General features: G+C 36.0%; 2 long non-coding RNA genes across 2 annotated transcripts in view; both read right to left on the minus strand.

The window, feature by feature from the left end:
• Positions 1-2,231, minus strand: part of LOC309659167 — a 90,941-nt gene extending 88,710 nt beyond the window's left edge. Inside the window, exon 1 of the long non-coding RNA XR_014262648.1 lies at positions 260-2,231. This is a non-coding gene — a long non-coding RNA (uncharacterized lncRNA). The remainder of the gene's footprint in view (positions 1-259) is intronic.
• The window catches only part of LOC309659159, a 1,097,080-nt gene that overhangs the window by 895,484 nt on the left and 182,980 nt on the right, over positions 1-18,616 (minus strand). The gene's annotated exons all lie outside the window — the stretch shown is intronic.

Below are 18,616 nucleotides of genomic sequence, written 5' to 3' on the forward strand. Positions count from 1 at the left end.
TATGGTACTGGCACAAACAAAGAACTACAGATCAATGGAACAGGATAGAAAGCCCAGAGATAAACCCACACACATTTGGTTACCTTATCTTTTATAAAGGAGGCAAGAATATACAATGGAGAAAAGACAGCCTCTTCAATAAGTGGTGCTGGGAAAACTGCACAGCTACATGTAAAAGGATGAAATTAGAACACTTCCTAACACCATACACAAAAATAAACTCAAAATGGATTAAAGACCTAAGTGTAAGGCCAGACACTATAAAACTCTTAGAGGAAAACATAGGCAGAACACACTATGACATAAATCACAGCAAGATCCTTTTTGACCCACCTCCTAGAGAAATGGAAATAAAAACAAAAATAAACAAATGCGACCTAATGAAACTTAAAGGCTTTTGCACAGCAAAGGAAACCCTAAACAAGATGAAAAGACAGCCCTCAGAATGCGAGAAAATATTTGCAAAGGAAGCAACTGACAAAGGATTAATCTCCAAAATATACAAGCAACATATGCAGCTCAACAGCAAAAAAACAAACAACCCAATCAAAAAACGTGCAGAAGACCTAAACAGACATTTCTCCAGAGAAGATACACAGATTGCCAACAAACACATGAAAGGATGCTCAACATCACTCACCATTAGAGAAATGCAAATCAAAACTAAAATGAGGTATCACCTCACACTGGTCAGAATGGCCATCATCAAAAATTCTACAAACAATAAATGCTTGAGAGGGTGTGAAGAAAAGAGAACCCTCTTGCACTGTTGGTGGGAATGTAAGTTGATACAGCCACTATGTAAAATAGAATGGAGGTTCCTTAAGAAACTCAAAATAGAACTCCCATATGACCCAGCAATCCCACTATTGGGCATATACCCTGAGAAAACCATAATTCAAAAAGATTCATGTACCACAATGTTCGTTGCAGCTCTATTTACAATAGCCAGGACATGGAAGCAACCTAAGTTTCCATCGACAGATGAATGGATAAAGAAAATGTTGCACTTATATATAATGGAATGGTACTCAGCCATAAAAAGAAATGAAACTGAGTTATTTGAGGTGAGGTGGATGGACCTAGATCTGTCATACAGAGTGAAGTAAGTCAGAAAGAGAAAAACAAATACCGCATGCTAACACATATATATGGAATCTAAAAAAAAAAAGGTTCTGAAGAACCTAGGGGCAGGACAGTAATGAAGACACAGACATAGGGAATGGATTTGAGGGCACAGGGAGGGGGAAGGGTAAACTGGGACAATGTGAGAGAGTGGCATGTTCATATATACACTACCAAATGTAAAATAGAGAGCTAGTGGGAAGCAGCCACATAGCACAGGGAGATCAGCTGGGTGCTTTGTGACCACCTAGAGGGGTGGGATAGGGAGGGTGGGAGGCAGACGCAAGAGGGAGGGTATATGGGGATATATGTATACGTATAGCTGATTCACTTTGTTATACAGCAGAAACTAACACAACAGTCTAACGTAATTATACTCCAATAAAGATGTTAAAATAATAATAAAAAAACAAGATCGATGGCAAGAAAACACTATTGATACAGACCTTAGAGATTGGCCTCAAGGTATAGCAACCAAAGTAGCTTACATAGACCTGGTGGAACAAAAAGAATAAACATCAGAAAAGCAAGTCAATTATATAGAATTAACTCTTCTCTTAAGTGTGAGATTGGGAATCCACTACAGTTGAAGAAGTGGCTTAGATAGACCTTTATACTTCACAGAACCACTAATCATAAGCTCCAAATAAGTGAGAAAATGTTTTAGTCAAATTACTAGCAAATATTCGAAACATCTGGGAGCATGTCCATTTTTTTCTTTAGAGTTGTGCAGATTGAATAATATTATGTGATAATAATCTGTTAATAAGTGTAATAATACTATATGCAATTGAGAATAAAATAATATGGTGTTCCATGCACAACTAAAATCTGTGCATAACAATGCATTTAAGTATAAAAAATTTCCACAAGATCGCTACTGATTTCACTGACATTTTATATTTCACTACTTAGAATTTACATCATTTGTAGTAAGCACATGTTCTCAGTACCATCTTAGTTAAAAAAAAAAAAAATACAGGCACTGCCATGCTTTTATTTTTGAATGGAACCTAGTGGTACAATGACTATCAAAATTGATCCACTGTCCTAATTCAGAAACTGTCTCTAGTTTTTACAGATATCCCAGTTATGCTCTTTGTTCCATATATTTTAACAAACGTTTATCAGCACATTATAAAATCAGTCTAAGCTACTATCCCAGATATTAATAATTCCTCATAATTTATAACGTGAGAAGTTGCTGATCCCATCTAGGTAATCTAGCATGCAAAATTTTATAAAATATGTTTGACTGTAATCTAATATAGAAATATAGATTCACATCTTTTACTAGAGCTGCTGTCTGTGGGAGTGATTATGAAAGAAAGAGGCATGAAGTGAAACAAGAATGGATCTGGCATACACAATGATTCATGACATGACTCAAAAGGAGGAGGAAACTTATAAATCATTCCCTTTCTTTCTAAAAATAAGTGTTAGCAGATTTTTATTGATGCATTTAAAAGTTCTCCATGTGACAACATCATTATAAAAACTTAGAAGCAATATTCCTACAGGTGAAACAGGGGAAACTCCAAAATAACTTTGACTGTGTTTGGCTGAACAATCCCAATTGAATGATTGTTCTGGACCCTTTGAGTCTTTTGAAGCTCTATGGCTTTAGAGTTCCATAAACTGGAAAAATGGAGTCCACTGAGGACATTGCTGAGCTCCTGAACTAAGGTGTCCCTTAAATAACATTCCTGGGACATTTCTAATTGCAGTGTTGAGGTCACTTCTGAAAGCACTTAGATTTGTTCTTGTCAGTGGAGTGGCCCTGACTTTTCTATTAGAATTGCTTATAGATTCACGGAATCACGTCTTCATATAAATCTGTGGCTTAAACCCTGTTTTTAGACATTTTCAAAAGAAAAAAATCATCTATCACAGTTATATAAAATATATATGAATTTCTAATATTTCTTCATCTAAAAGTACATCTGTCTATGTTTAAAAGTAAATCTTTATCTTCCTGGTTGACAAGGGAACTTTAAAAACGCTTATAATACACCTCCCTATTATCCATATTGCTCTAAGCTCAAAAGAGCACCTACCATTCTCAATAAACATCTGTCATCTCTGTGATCAAAGACGATGTTCCTGTGGTACCCATTTTTTTTTTTTTTTTCCAGAGGGTAAGAAGTGGAAGGAGAGAGTGAGGCAACTAACTTTGCTTTCAAGGATGTGAAAGCATACCTCACATACTTTCAAGGAAGTTGCATACCTCACTTTTGCTCAGTTCCATTGGCCTGAATTTAATCACATGGCTACATGTAGTTGCAAGGGAGGCTGGAAGGTGTCATCAGCAGCTTGAAAGCAATATGCCCTGCTAAAAATCAAAGTGGAAAGAAAGAAAGGAAGAGAGAATGGATATTTGGAAACACTAAGAAATTCCTCATACGTTGTGCATATGTTGACAATACGTTACTATTTTTTTTTTAATTTTTATTTATTTATTTATTCTTGATTGTGTTGGGTCTTCGTTTCTGTGCGAGGGCTTTCTCTAGTTGCGGCAAGCGGGGGCCACTCTTCATCGCGGTGCGCGGGCCTCTCACTATCGTGGCCTCTCTTGTTGCGGAGCGCAGGTTCCAGACGCTCAGGCTCAGTAATTGTGGCTCACGGGCCTAGCTGCTCCACGGCATGTGGGATCTTCCCAAACCAGGGCTCGAATCCGTATCCCCTTCATTGGCAGGCAGATTCTCAACCACTGCGCCACCAGGGAAGCCCTAGGTTACTATTAATCTTTAAATTCTACCTAAAAATAAACATATTCATGGTCTTGTGTGGAAATTTATTTTACACTTTATTGAAATACATTAAATTATTAGATACAACTATAAACCCTCATCATTTTATAAACAAATAAGTCTATTTTAAAGGAGTTTTGAGTTAAATCATGAACTACATATTCCTCAACTCTGTGACAAAAATTATATGCTAATTGATATATTCTTTTAATATATATATATATAAAATCTTGTTATGTCTCTACATGATGGTTAAAGTCATTGAAGAAAGGAAATATTCTAACACATTCTCCTGCAATTTCAACTTAAATTTCATACAATAATGGATTTTAATTAATTTGGGATACTATCCCAGGGAATACAGAGCATAAAATATGAAAATCATACTTGTTATAGTATCTAATTTACCAACAGAAAAACTTACAGCCCAGATCTCATACATATAATTATAGTAAGACCCTAGTAAATAAAATGTCTTTGGGATGTAGCTTTAAAATTCCTATTGATCATCTGTGTGAAGATTCAGTGAGACATGGAAAATGGACCCAGAAAAAGTGCTTGAAGTTCATCCTGAGGATGTTATTCCTGAGAGAAAGCATTGCCCATGTTATACTACATTGATAGCACTGACAGAAGAGAGGTGGTTTAAGACATAATAGCATAAATAAAATATTTGAAGCTAACTTTAAAAACTTTTAGGATTGGCCCTTAGAATATGCGTGTGCCAACCTCCTGCAACTCTATTGCAAGACACAGAGAATATCAGATTGAAATGGATAATGTATTGAATCTATAGGGACTCACTGGATCGTGTACTTTGCATGTTAGATACATGTTTTCCACTTTTCCACAGACCTCCCAGAACAACTGGAGCAATTTGGACTTCAAGTTATGTGAGACCAGAGCACAGAGTTGGGAATCAAGAGATAAGAATTCTGGTTCTCTTTCTTTCACTTAGTAATTGTAACCCTGAAAATCACTTCATTTCTTAGGTTTAACAAAAACATTGAATGCTTTGGACAAGATTATCTCCAAGGGCCATTCTAGCTCTAATAGCCTGTGATTATAACTGTCTCAGCTGTACATTCCAGCATTCCCTTCTGGCCAAAATTCTTTGCTTGCCTCAATTTTTCTACCTCCTCTTTTACAACGTTTCTTTGGATCTTTTATTTTGTGAACCAGAGGAAAAATACACTGTTTCTACCAATGGATTTTACTAAACAAAGGATACAACTAATTATATTTTCTTTGTATAGGAAGGGTGAATTTTTCATAGGAATGTATTTCATATCACTCCAGAAAGCAGGTGGTATAATGTGACAAATCACTGCTTTCTTCTCCATTCAATACATTGTCTTTCTTTAAATATCATCAACAACTTCTTTATGTCACTAGTTAATACTTATTTTACCATTCTATTCTTCACTTTGACTCCTCTTTTATGTTATTTTTCTTTTTGTTGAGGTTGGACTATATTTTACTAAAATAAGGGTGGAGTGTTCAAAATAATTAGTTGTAAACACTATCCTTATACTCTTTTATAAAATTTTTACTCAAAAAGAAAAATCAGTTAATCAATGGATTGTCACATGTAGATTGACTTTTTTTAACTTTTTATTTTATATTGGAGTATAGGTGATTAACAGTGTTGTGTTAGTTTCAGGTGTACAGCAAAGTGATTCAGTTATACATATACATGTATCTATTCTTTTTCAAATTAGTTTCCTGTTCAGGTTGTTACATAATATTGAGCAGAGTGCCCTATGCTATACAGTAGGTCCTTGTTGGTTATCCATTTTATTTATTTATTTATTTATTTATTTATTTATTTATTTATTTATTTATTTATTAATAGATCTTTATTGGAGTATAATTGCTTCACAATACTGTGTTAGTTTCTGTTGTACAACAAAGTGAATCAGCCATATGCATACGTATGTTCTCATATCCCCTCCCTCTTGCGTCTCCCTCCCACCCTCCCTATCCCACCCCTCTAGGTGGTCAGAAAGCACCCAGCTGATCTCCCTGTGCTATGCTGCTGCTTCTCACTAGCTATCTATTTTACATTCGGTAGTGTGTATATGTTGATGCTACTTTCACTTCGCCTCAGCTTCCCCGTTCCACCCGGTGTCCTGAAGTCAGTTCTCTAGGTCTACATCTTTATTCCCACCCTGCAACTAGGTTCATCAGTACCTTTTCTATTTTAGATTCCATACATACGCATTAGCATACGGTATTTGATTTTCTCTTTCTGACTGACTTCACTCTGTATGACAGACTCTAGGTCCATCCACCTCACTACAAATAACTCAATTTTGTTTCTTTTTATGGCTGAGTAATATTCCATTGTATATATGTGCCACATCTTCTTTATCCATTCATCTGTCAATGGACATTTAGGTTGCTTCCATGTCCTGGCTATTGTAAATAGTGCTGCAATGAATATTGTGGTACATGTCTCCTTCTGAATTATGATTTTCTCAGGGTATATGCCAAATCTAAACTCCCAGTCTATCCCTCCCCCCCCTTCCCCGGCCCCCCCCCCCCCCGTAACCATAAATTCATTCTCTAAGTCTGTGAGTCTGTTTCTGTTTTGTAAATAAGTTCATTTGTATCATTTTTTTTTTTTTTTTTTTTTTTAGATTCTGCAAATAAGCTTTTTTATATGCAGAACTTTTAAACTTTCCATTACATTCGAGTAACATTGTACTTGTCAGCTTCAGCCAATCTGTTGCGTTGCCTGCCATTAATCTGGGGCTCACTTACTTTGCATTTCTTAACCTAAGAGAGGTAGGCCAAGCACTTTTCCCCTCATCAGTTGGCAGGTGAATATATACATAAGATTACCGCATGCTATCCCTGCTCTGTGCTCCCTCAGTACAACCTACCGCCTTTCTTTCCCAGCCTTTCTTCTCAATACACACTGATGCTACTTCTAAAGCTGTGAGATTAAAAACAAATCCACATTTCCTTTTAATCTAGCATAATCCTATGTAAAACAAAACTGTCCTTTACTTGAGTGCCACTATTATACCAATTAAAGCAAAGATAGTTGTAAATGACTGATTTCTATTTCAGAGTTTCTTTCTTTTGAAACAAGGTGTAGCAAAATAATGTTGTGAGAAAAGAACAAACTATTGGGCAAGCTCCCCAATAGTTCCTAGAGTTAAAATTTACTATTTCTAAAATGTTATGTATCATTACACTCAATATTTGTATTACATCTTCTCAGATTAAGTTTTATAAGGATTCTGTAGGGTCACAGACTTCTAATTTTTGGGAGGAGAGATAGGTTATGTTTTCTAAGTTCAGATTCTAAACTTATATTTTATCCTTGTAGGTTGCTAATGAACTAAATTAAAAACAGAAATAATTATTAGTCCCGACAGGAAAAAATTTTCTGTGCTGTCCACATCAAGCAGTCATTGGCTATAGTCTCCCCCCGGAAGGCAGCATGACCAAGAATGAGATGTCTCTAGCAGAGGAAAATTCCTGGAAAGCTCTACAGCTACAGGCACTCAGCCTGGAGTACTGTCACATCTGGGGGAATAAGTTCAGGTAATTACTGAAGGGGCATCCAGCAATAGGGTCACAGTGTCAATGACAGCCCCCTCTGCACTTCTTGGAAACATTTTTTAAATAAAAACTTCTAGAAGAAGCAACTACAGGATTCTGATGGGCTTTTTTTCCTGGGGGAAATTTACAAGTGGGAATTTGGTGGGACAAACTACAGCACCTGTCATGATAGCTGGTCTTGAGGCCACAGTCAAAACTAGACTTTTTCTTACTTATCTTTACTATCCATTTTAGATTCCCCTCATTCTCAGCTAGCACCTCTGGGGTCTATAACCTCAAACTCTCTTCTCTGAGGGGTGTTAGCCACTGGCCACTATGCCATTCTTAGGCCATGACCGCTGAACTTGTCTATTTATCATCAAAAGCAGGCAAAGGGTATTAAGAGGTGTCCAAGTGATGACCTAGAAGAAAACTGATTCCTCCCTGACCCACCCATTTATTATGCAACAGCAACTATACCTCTTGATTATCAGGGGTCTGGTTTTAAAAGGTTCAGATATAAATTTCAGCAACATTTCTGGTTTGACTCAAGTGTTGTGATTTCTTAGCAAAGGCACTTAGTATAGTTAAGGGAAAAAATGAGTACATTCAGGTTTCATTTTTGCTAGATATTAAGCTGAAAACCAATCTAAGATAATGAAACTAGCACCAAAATAAAAATTAGTGCTTTTAATGAAGAACATATACATGTAGGGGAGCAGAATTTGCCACCACCCCAAAATACATCTCTTTGGCATATTAATTTTTTAAGCTGGTTATTTTCTAAGAAACAGTAGACCTGGGAGAAACTCTGCAAATCAAGTGGGAATGATCCTTTTGCAAGAATCACTTACATTTATAAGAGGAATCTCCATTTGCAAGAGTGTATTCCTCTCTGTAACAGGAAGAGGAGGATGACCAAATCTCTAGAAACTCTTATCAATGGAGAAGGCAGTGAATTAAATCTGCATTAACAACCTTACCCTTTTTTACTGTGCTTTTCCTGGCAACCTCCCATAACTGACTCTCTCCACCCCAAATATCCGTTTTTAGTCTTTAGCTGAAGGAAATATGTAAAGTGAAATCTTCAGCCATTTTGGCAAGTTTCTCAGTTTTTCTGGCTCTCTCCCATGTATACAGGTTATTAAACTTTTGTTTGATTTTTTTTTCTGTTAATCTGTCTCATGTCAAATTAATCCTAGACCAGCCAGAAGAACCTAAAAAGGTATAGAAAAATTTCTTCCTCCCTGACACACAAAAACAGGTCATGATTATTAATGAAGCAGTAAGAACGTAAAGGTGTTAGTGCAGCTTTAAAAAAGATAGAGGGTGGGGAACAGATGGAGGAAAGAGAAATGTTAGATAGCAGAAGAGCCCTCAGCAAGAATGAAGACTGACTACTGGATGAAATGGAAAAACAAACATATTTATTCATCTGATATATTGTTTTAGGCATTTGGCAATGATGTTTTTCATTTGTGTCTAGAAAGATATATTTTGAGCATCAAGCTATGGCTAATTTCCCTGTGTGCTAGGACAAAAGTTGTTGCAGATGTTTTGTCTTTTGCCTCCTCAGTGCTATTGCCTAATGTTTAAAATGATCTGAATCGTTATAAGGCAGAGTAGCCCAGCAAGAGTTTTGATTTCCATCTAGCCATCGAGCAAGGTTCACAAATTTTCTAGTGTATAATTCCACAAATGGACAGTAGGCATACTTCTAAAATCATTGGCAGGAGAAAGAAATCTTGTGTTTTAAAAGAGGTAAAAGAAAATTATCCATTATATTATGTATGCCCAGGAGTGGGATTGCTGCATCATATGGTAGTTCGATTTATAATTTTTTGAGGAACTGTTTTCCAGAGGGGCTGCACCAATTTACATTCCCACCAACAGTGTAGGAGGGTTCCTTTTTCTCCATATCCACATGCTCATCAACATTTATTATTTGTCATCTTTTTGACAATAGCCATTCTGACAGGTGTGAGGTGATATCTCATTGTAGTTTTGATTTGCATTTCCCTAACTCTTGGTGATGTTGATCGTCTTCTCATGTGCCTGTTAGCCATCTGTATGTCTTCTTTGGAAAAAATGTCTATTCAGGTCTTCTGCCCATTTTTAAAATTGTTCTTTTGATACTGAGTTGTCTGAGCTCTTTATATGTTGGGGATATTAACTCCTTATCATATGTATCATTTGCAAATATCTTCTCCCAGTCAGTAGATTTCCCCATTTTATGATTTCTTTCACTGTGAAAAAGCTTTTAAGTTTGAATATTTTATTAGGCAACAACATTAAAATTTTTTTTACTGGAAGGTACATAAAAAGTAACCATAAGAATAATTTACTAGGGCAGTGAGGGAAAAACTACTTTGATTGCAGAAATCCTGCTGTATCATCATGAGGCGGGAGGTAGGTGCCCCACCCTCACCCCCCAGGCCAAGGGAAAGCAATTAGAGATTCCTTCCCTGTGGACCGATACTCCAAGATGAGAATAGCAGGACAATTGAGAGAGGAGGCTGGACCCTGCCCAGATAGAAGACAAGAGACCACATATTCCTCATTCTTGAAATCAAGGAGACCTCCCTGACTACACATGCTCTGCAGAAAGGCTCCATGGAGGTCAAAAAAAGAGGGGCACCACCCCATAGTAAGTGATGTCAACCTACCCATAGGCCTCTTCGGTGGAATCCATTCTTGGCTGAGAGATGCGTGTGCACACATGGGAGGATCCTGAGATATACCAAATATGGACTCTGAACCAGGCAAATCAAAATGATTGGCCAAAGAAAACCCGGAAGAAATGCCCCATATAAGTGATTCAAACTACCATGAGGGCGCAACTCTCTCTCTTAGTCCGCCCGTGTGTCTATACACACGTACTGTATTCTTTTTCTCCTACTAAACACTTTACTTGTTTCACTACTTTCCATCTTTGTGGGAATTCTTTTCTGCAAAGACGAAGGGCCAGGCCCTTGTCACTGACCACTGGTCTAGTGACTAGGTTTCGGTGCTCTCACCATCATGACCTGACCTCAATCTCTGGCCAGGAACCAAAACCCTGCTTCAAGCCACTGCAGGCCAAGGCCACCAGAGATCAATCACACCAACCAGCTACAGTTGAAACAAAATACCCTGAAACCAAAAATGTGATACAGGGAATAGCTGATGTTAGGCATTGGGTAAGAGAGTTTGGAGTTCTTGTTTAGTGTGAATGGTTCATGTAATAAAAGCATTGTGTCTTCTAAATGGAGTACCCAAGGCCTATATGCACAAATTACGTTAAATTGCAGATTATAATACAAGTATTTACTATTGCAGTGCACCAGTGGTGAGGTAAAGTTTACTGTACAGCTGAGTGAATACTGTCCAGCAACATTCAGCATTAAAAAGCCAACCAAATGGAAAAGAGATTGTTATGAAGTTCATGACATATTTTCATTGGTTATATATTCATAATTTGCATAAAATCAAAAGCAAGTTTAAACTTTGAAATGAAGGGAAAAAAGACAGTATTCTACTTTTTAGTATTTAGATTCTTTAAATAGGAACTGTATTATATCCATAGCCAATATAATCTCAGAGCTAGTGTTAAGCATGTAAATACAGGTTGATAAATATTGAGTATTATAAAGTTTGCATGAATCTACAAGGTTTTAAGGCCAGCACTCTCAGTGTCACTCCTGTCTGTTGAGAGCCCCACCTTGCTGGGCATGTGATGCTACCAACTTTGTCCTCGTTTCATGTAGCTTCCTTTCATTCAGTGAATACATTTGTAATGCAACTCTTTCCTAGACTGAAGTTTAATTTTTTATCTATTTGGACTTTGATCACTTCATCCATTACTTGCTGTTTTAACTGACGTCATTTAAGTTTTATTTTTTCTCATTTTCTGATTTGTGGGCTAAAAACTTACTATTCTCCAAAATAATCATATCCTTTTTCAGAGGAGCAATCCCAGACATTTTCTGAAGAGCCATCTGCTGCATTTCGGTGATCACATCTTTGTAGGTGACATCCTTGTTGTCATATATGATCCACTCGAATGAAGGTGCGTTTCTGCTTGCTGAATAGTAAACACACTAAGGTATGGGTGTCAAAGAAGAGCTTCTTCCTCCCAGAAGTGACAGCTCTCCTTTTGTGCTCTAGTGCAGTGACTGACAGAGGAATTAGCTGTCTTGGAGGAAGCAAGAGCTACAGCTGCCACCGCCACCACCAGGAAGCTGCATAGACAGCACCAGACAGGACGGGCACAATTTAGGCCACCACTTGCCTCTATTTTCTGTGGGCATTCGCTGGGTGTCCCTGCCTAGCTACAGGGTTCCCAGTCTTCAAGTCCTAATAGTCTTTTGGCGCTGGTAATGCAGATCCAATTGATGACCTTTGAGACATGGTGGTACTAAAAGCCTGATTGCACTGGATGTTTAGAGAACAGGAAGCAAACAAGCCTCTCACGGAGTTTGGTTCTAAATTGAAACTGAGCATTTGCCCAGAAGATAAAAAGTCCCAGGGAGTTTTTTGGTTTTGTTTTGCAGTAAGGCATATTACAGTGTGCTTGTATAGGGTAATGATATAACTGAGGGGGAAATTAATTATTCAGTAGGGAAAGGGGATACTTTCAAGAGCAAAATCTCTAAGTACGTCAGAGAGCTGGGATCCAGGTCAGGACTGGAGGGTTGGACTTGGGAATGGGCAAGGCCGGCTTATGTATTGTAAAGGGGATCGGCAAGGTGGGGAAGGTGGGTTCCAATGTTGTTTTATATTTTAAATGTTGAATCTTTGTTTTTTGTTGCTGGTACTCCTTAAGTGTCTGACAGTTCTTGGATTTGTGTTCAAATTATTAGGAGATGACTGTATTAATTGAAAAAGGTATTTTAAGTGTATTTCATTGGAAGGAAAGGCTGCCTGCTGGCTATCTAGGGATGTGGGTGGAATGTAGACTGGAGGTCTCACTGACTAGGGTGTTGACAGAGAAGAGTAAGCAGTCTGCCTCTCCACTATGCCTTTACAGTATGAAAGGGAGAGCGCACCACACGCATCTTCATTTTGGGCAAAATTCCCAGCATATTGTTCACTATCTTTGGATACGATAATCTCAGTTTCCGTTTTGGCCAAATCTACTACTTCTCCAAACAGAAGAAGTAGGGAGAAGAATTCTGACACACCTGATCTTCCATCAGTGAATTCTTTTCAGGCCAATGTGATGTTAACACTGCTGTGTGATAAAACCTCTCCACTTTATTCTCAGAATCGAGACTTCCCCACGAAGTCTTTACCTTGAAAACTTTTTTCTCTAACTGTCAACATTTAGCCTCATAAACCTGCTTTATCTTGTTGTAAATGTAAAGAAGAGTTATAAGTTTGAGTAGAGACTTACTTATAAGGTTGCTGACTCACCATTTTCTCTTTTAAAATTTTACAATAGCTTTCTAGCCTTTCATTTCTTTTAACCCTTCCCCCTGAATGTATTTCAAAAGTGGTTGCTTTGATTTGTGTTTTGTTTCAGGACTCACTTCAAATTCAAAGAGTCATTTACTTTGTTTTGTTTTTTTTAGAGCATGTTATAAGAAAGTTATTATTGATATTTGACTAGACTATAAGGTATAATATAAAAATATCATTAGTATTTTCATGAATTTTTGCAATTAAAACAAATGTGTTCTGGGTTTTGATTTTTTTAAATATATTCTGAAAAGCACAGTTGATTCTTCTTATATTTTCCCTTTTTACGTGTAGAATAATTTCTAAGAAGATTTTTCCAAATGAAGCAATTCTTTTCCTACATTCCCAACAAATGCTAAATATGGTAACTGTCCCTAGTGTCAGTAGAAGTTTTGCTTGTGTAAACTGCCAAATCAGGTCCCGTGGGTGGATTTTGACAGCTGTATAATGCCATACTGCAAATTTCTCGACAGCTGAGCACAGGAAGTAATTCCATTTGAAGATTTGAAAGTTCAGGAGAAATTTAGTTGAGTAGAAGGAAATTTCACGAATTGGAACATACATAGGATTTTGAAACTGTTTTTGTTTTTTCCTTTGAAAAGTCTCAATGACCACAAATGGTTAAGACCTCAATTTCACATTGCTAAGCATATACTGTTCTGCTTCTTTGTCTAATCTTCCAGTTTAGGGACTGAAATAATTCATGGTTTCAATAATAATTTTAAAACCTTTTATGGTCATAAATTGATTACCTAAGAAAATACTTTTTATTTTGTATATTAATGTAGAATTTAATATCTTGGAAAGAACACAAAGATAATAAATACATTTTGATGTTAGAATTAAAGCTTCCATGAATGACCCTGTTTTCAAATGAACTCTTGCAAATGAAATACTCAATTCGTTCTCTGGTACTGCTGAAATCAATTACATTGTTCTTTCATTCATTTGTTAATTATTAAGTATAAGCTATCTGTCCAGCAATAGTTTAAAAACTAGTAGTCAACCATAATAGATAAGATTTCTGCTCTAGGATTTTAGTCTACTTCAGTCTGTTGAAATAAATTTTCAAAATAATGTGTAATGGGAACTGTTACATAGGGACACTGTACAGGATTATTAAAAATCAGATAAGTCCAGATTAAAATGGTAGCATTACCACTTACACACATAATAAGTTTAGCTATTCAATAATACTATCTTTAAAATTAAAAAGAGATAATGCTTTTTTGTGCTTAACAAATAATAAGTATTCAATAAATTTTATCTATTATTTTAGCATTAGCATCAGCTATAATTGTCCACAGTTATATGCTACGAGAGTGCAAAAAAGGTATCCCTATGATTATCTTGGAAAGCTTCAAAAATTCAGTTTTATTTTCCTAGACTTTAAAAGAGTAATAAAAATTTTCTAACCATTCAAGGGTATAGATTTTCCAAAAGTTGAAATAGCCCAAGAAAGGTCTTAGTGGTTTTTAAGGAATTATATGTGTGTGTACGACTGGATGAAAGGGTGTCCAGCAAAAGATAGAAAAGTTAGCTTGGATTCAGATAAATGAAATAATTTATGTGACATAATCACTAATACAGGAAACTTAAGATCCCCTAATTGGAATAAGGAAGATCCTGAACTTCTACCTAGTACATTGGTCTTGAGAGACTACTGAAAATCTTGACCAACTCTGCAACTTTCCTAGATCTCTTAGCTTAAAAAGTATTATTTTAAAAAGAGATAGGGCTTAAAAAGAACAACAATAAAAAGAATTATATATCTTATAGGAAAATAATAAAATTTTGATACTCAAATTTAAAAAACAGATACAAAAACATTCCTACATCTATATCTGGGTGAGATAAACAATAGAAAGGAGAAGAAGTTTTAGGTAAGTGATCAATCCAAAGATTTGGAGGAAAGTGAGTTTCTCATCAATTTTTGGGGGGGAAGAGTATTATATAAACCTAAGCTGATGAGGTTTGGAAAAGAAAAAGAAATGTTTGGTGGCCATTTAGTAGAAACAAATGGTGATCTTTCTTTGGCATATAATTAACTTCTGAAGAGTAATATTCAACCTCGAGGGACAATGAGGCAGTTTTGAACTCCACCTTTTAGTACAGCTCGAGGCAGCTATTGGTGATGTGTCGTTTCTCAGATGTACGAGAACTTTTGTTACGCTTTAATTCATACTGAACTCTTCCAGACAAAATTAACCATGCCCCTCTAATGTTTCTGTGTTTCTTCAGAATTTCTGAGGTCTGTGTTAGCTCTCAAATGACCTTGTTTAATTTATGAGTGAATTGTGCAGAGTGGTTCACAGGCACAGGAATTTAATATTGTAATAATTGTATTAAAAGGATTTTTTATTATGTAGCTTCAGCTAAAGGCATGATTATCCACACACTCCGGAGCAAGTGTCATTTTCAGCTGCCCTAGGAATGGGGTGTCCTGGTTACATATCTTATGGCCAGAGGGATGCTGAGCCCTGCCATACCTTCCCAATCCACCAGGTACTTAACGTTGACACTGAACAAAACTTGGCATGTCCCAGAAATACACCAGGTGCCCCACAGACCCTTTTAACAATAAGAGATAGTGAAACCACTCAGTTTATAAAGGCAGAACAGCTATCAGAGAGAAAAAAAATCATTACTTTCTTTCAGCTTAAATTTTTCTTGAAGAAAATATTTTTTTAAAAGAAACTTGTCTTTGTGCAGAGGGCCACAAACTTTGGAACTTTCTACTACCAGCACTCCAATGTGAGCTTTTTTCAGCCCATAGTTTTCTTCTTCAAATGTTGTTTTGCTATGTCACAGGCTTGTGACATATAAAATGGGCTTGTGTTCTTGTAAAATTCACAGGCTGTAGACTGTAGAGGACTACTGTAAATAAGCAGAGAATCATTTATGTCTCTGAAAGGGCAGAGTATTGCTGTAGTAGATCAGTATGCTACCTGAACCAAGGTCACACCTAATTGTGAGAAAACTGTAACTATGGGATTTTGATCTGGGCCACAGCAATTAATATATACATATATCATATATTGATCTATTGATCTATATATATTTATTATATATATCATATATATATCATGTTCTTTCACAATTTCACAAGACACAAAGTACAGAAATGTATGGGGATCACAATAATCTTTACCATACTAGCTATATAAAATACTTGTGATAGGATTTAAATGGTGCTGCCAGATGGACTACAAGAAAGGACACCAGCCTTATCTTTCAGCTATTTTAAAATTTGGCCTTTACAAATCTTCCGACCCTTTCCTGAAACCTCTTGATACAAAGGTGACAACTACTATAGATGCTGATACCCTCTGCATATATATAGAAAATCTCCTTTAATAGGTTCTGTCCTCAGATGTTTATGAGGGATGTATCATGAAAACAATGAATTTGTTTTTTATCAGCACAGTTCAGAAAACTAAGTTATTTATTAAGCCGAAGAATAACTTAAGGACATAGTTAATTATCTGGAACTTTTTACTTAAATACAAGGGGCACCTATTACACAGTCAGATAATTGAAGAGACTCATGAGATTCCATAGGGTATACTCATGTAAGGTTTTAATAAAGAAAAAGAATGTGGTATAGCAAGAGAAATAAAGCAAAGACAAATATCAGAGAAGCCCTGTTGAGTTACCAGGGCCCATTCTCAACTACACAGGATGCATTCTGTCTTCCAACTATCAAGACAAACGCTTGATGCCTTGTTTTAAAGGCAATCACAGTCCTATACACAGGGAGGGGTCTCTTAGTCCCATCTGGTCACATAGCTAACATCAGCCTTCATGACCATGCTTAATAGCAGTAACCAAGAGATCATAATGGAAACCATGTAAAAACTATGAATGTGTATATTTTCTACAAACAATGTTGACAAGCTGGTTCAGCCTGCCCTCTGATCTCTCAGACCTCACTATAGGATTATATTAATCATTATTTAGTTTGTTTCAATCATGTTTGACCAAGGTCAGCACCATGGCTTTAGGCATCCCCTGCGATAAACTCCAGGTTGCCACAGAGCAGCTGATATTAACCTTATACCTACAGGAAGGAAAACCAATATATGTGACATTTTCGTACAACAAAGACAAAAACAAGATTTATAAAAGGAATAAAAGATTCAAAAGACAAAACCACAAGCAGTTTGGAAACAGTGAATTTTGAACAGTTAGGAAGGTGGGAGATTGTAAGTTATCACTTAGTAGAGGAGTCAGCCTGAGCATTTTATGCTTAATTAGGCTGACCAAGGGTACAAAAAAGAAATAATTTCAGTTGTTTACAAATTCTGCCTATAACATTGATGTACAGAGATGTTGCTGGAAATATACACCAGGTACTTTGCTAAAAGTTTTATCATAGGCTAGATCTATACCAATTTCCTTATCAGAAGTTCTTAATCAGATCTGGGGGAGAGAGAGAGAGATCGAGAGGAGAGAGGGTATATTTTACATCGCGGGATGCAGTTTTAGACAGAGCCCAGAATGTTCAAACATGGCTCCGTTTTAGACACTGACTATACCGACATGATTTTGTAATCTAAATTACATCCTTGTTGTAATAACTATGATATATTTCAGAACATCAACAAAATTAGTATAAAAAGTTGTTACAAACTGCTAATTGAATTTGTGAGGATTTTTGATGTAAAGAAATCTAGAGTTGCTATCATAAACTGTTTCCCCAGTCAACTACTATATCTTAATTTTATATCCAACATAGGTTATGAGCTTCAGCAAAGCAAATAGTTTGATTTTGAAATATCTCTCCTGTCTCTTTATTTAACATAATAGACATAAATAAGAAACATATTTTGGGTGTTTTAATACAAAATCATCACATTAATCAGTTTTAGAATGAAAAAGTCATTTGAAAATAGCCAGCACAGGAGGAATTTCACTGGGTATCTTCAAATTTCTTGCTTATTCTTGAAACATAATGATAAGCAGCTAATTGTGAAGACTGGCAAGGCTTTAAAATATAAATGCTGTTTCATTCAACCTCATTTTCTTGGTTTCTCACCACTAGACATAGGAAGGAAAAAAAGTAAATGCAAGTGAATGCAGAGTTACGCCACTCTGCATAGGACAAATTCAATCAATTGTTCTAGAATTAATTCTTCATTAAAATGTATTCATTAATGAGATCTTTCTGAAATATATTTTATATTGGCTGAAATTACTTAAGATTAGTATCAACAAAAAATTAAATTAAAAAAATACTTTATAAAAGGTTGGCCTTATAGTATTAATTCTAAAACAGAATTTTAAAAAATTGAATTTTGCTTTCCTTCAAAAATAGTCATTATTAATTTTAAAAGAATTATGAAAAAGTAAATATGAGCTCCAGTATATGAATGATTGATATAAAATGAAAAGGACCATACATACATAGTTTCTATTGACTGTATTTGCATTTGTACTGGTACCACTTACCTTCTGCAAAAGTTATTTGGCTTTTTTCCTTCTGGATAACCACCTGTAAGGTCTCCTCATGCTTTTGTTGTTAGGTATAATGAATTATAAACAAACATTCTCATGAAACACTGGTGACCCACAGACAGAATATCTCTAAGAAAACACAAACCTGTCACCATAATAAGAGAACAAGCAAAAAAAAAGCTTCACTCTAGAAAACTATATCCTGTAAAATTCCACATCTCAAAAAATAATTGACTAACTCTACCAGAAAAAGAGCAGATTTTGGTATAGATGAGGACTATATCATTAAC

Source organism: Balaenoptera physalus (genome assembly GCF_965194825.1).
Source record: "Balaenoptera physalus genome assembly, chromosome: 4".
Classification (NCBI taxonomy): Eukaryota; Metazoa; Chordata; class Mammalia; order Artiodactyla; family Balaenopteridae; genus Balaenoptera; species Balaenoptera physalus.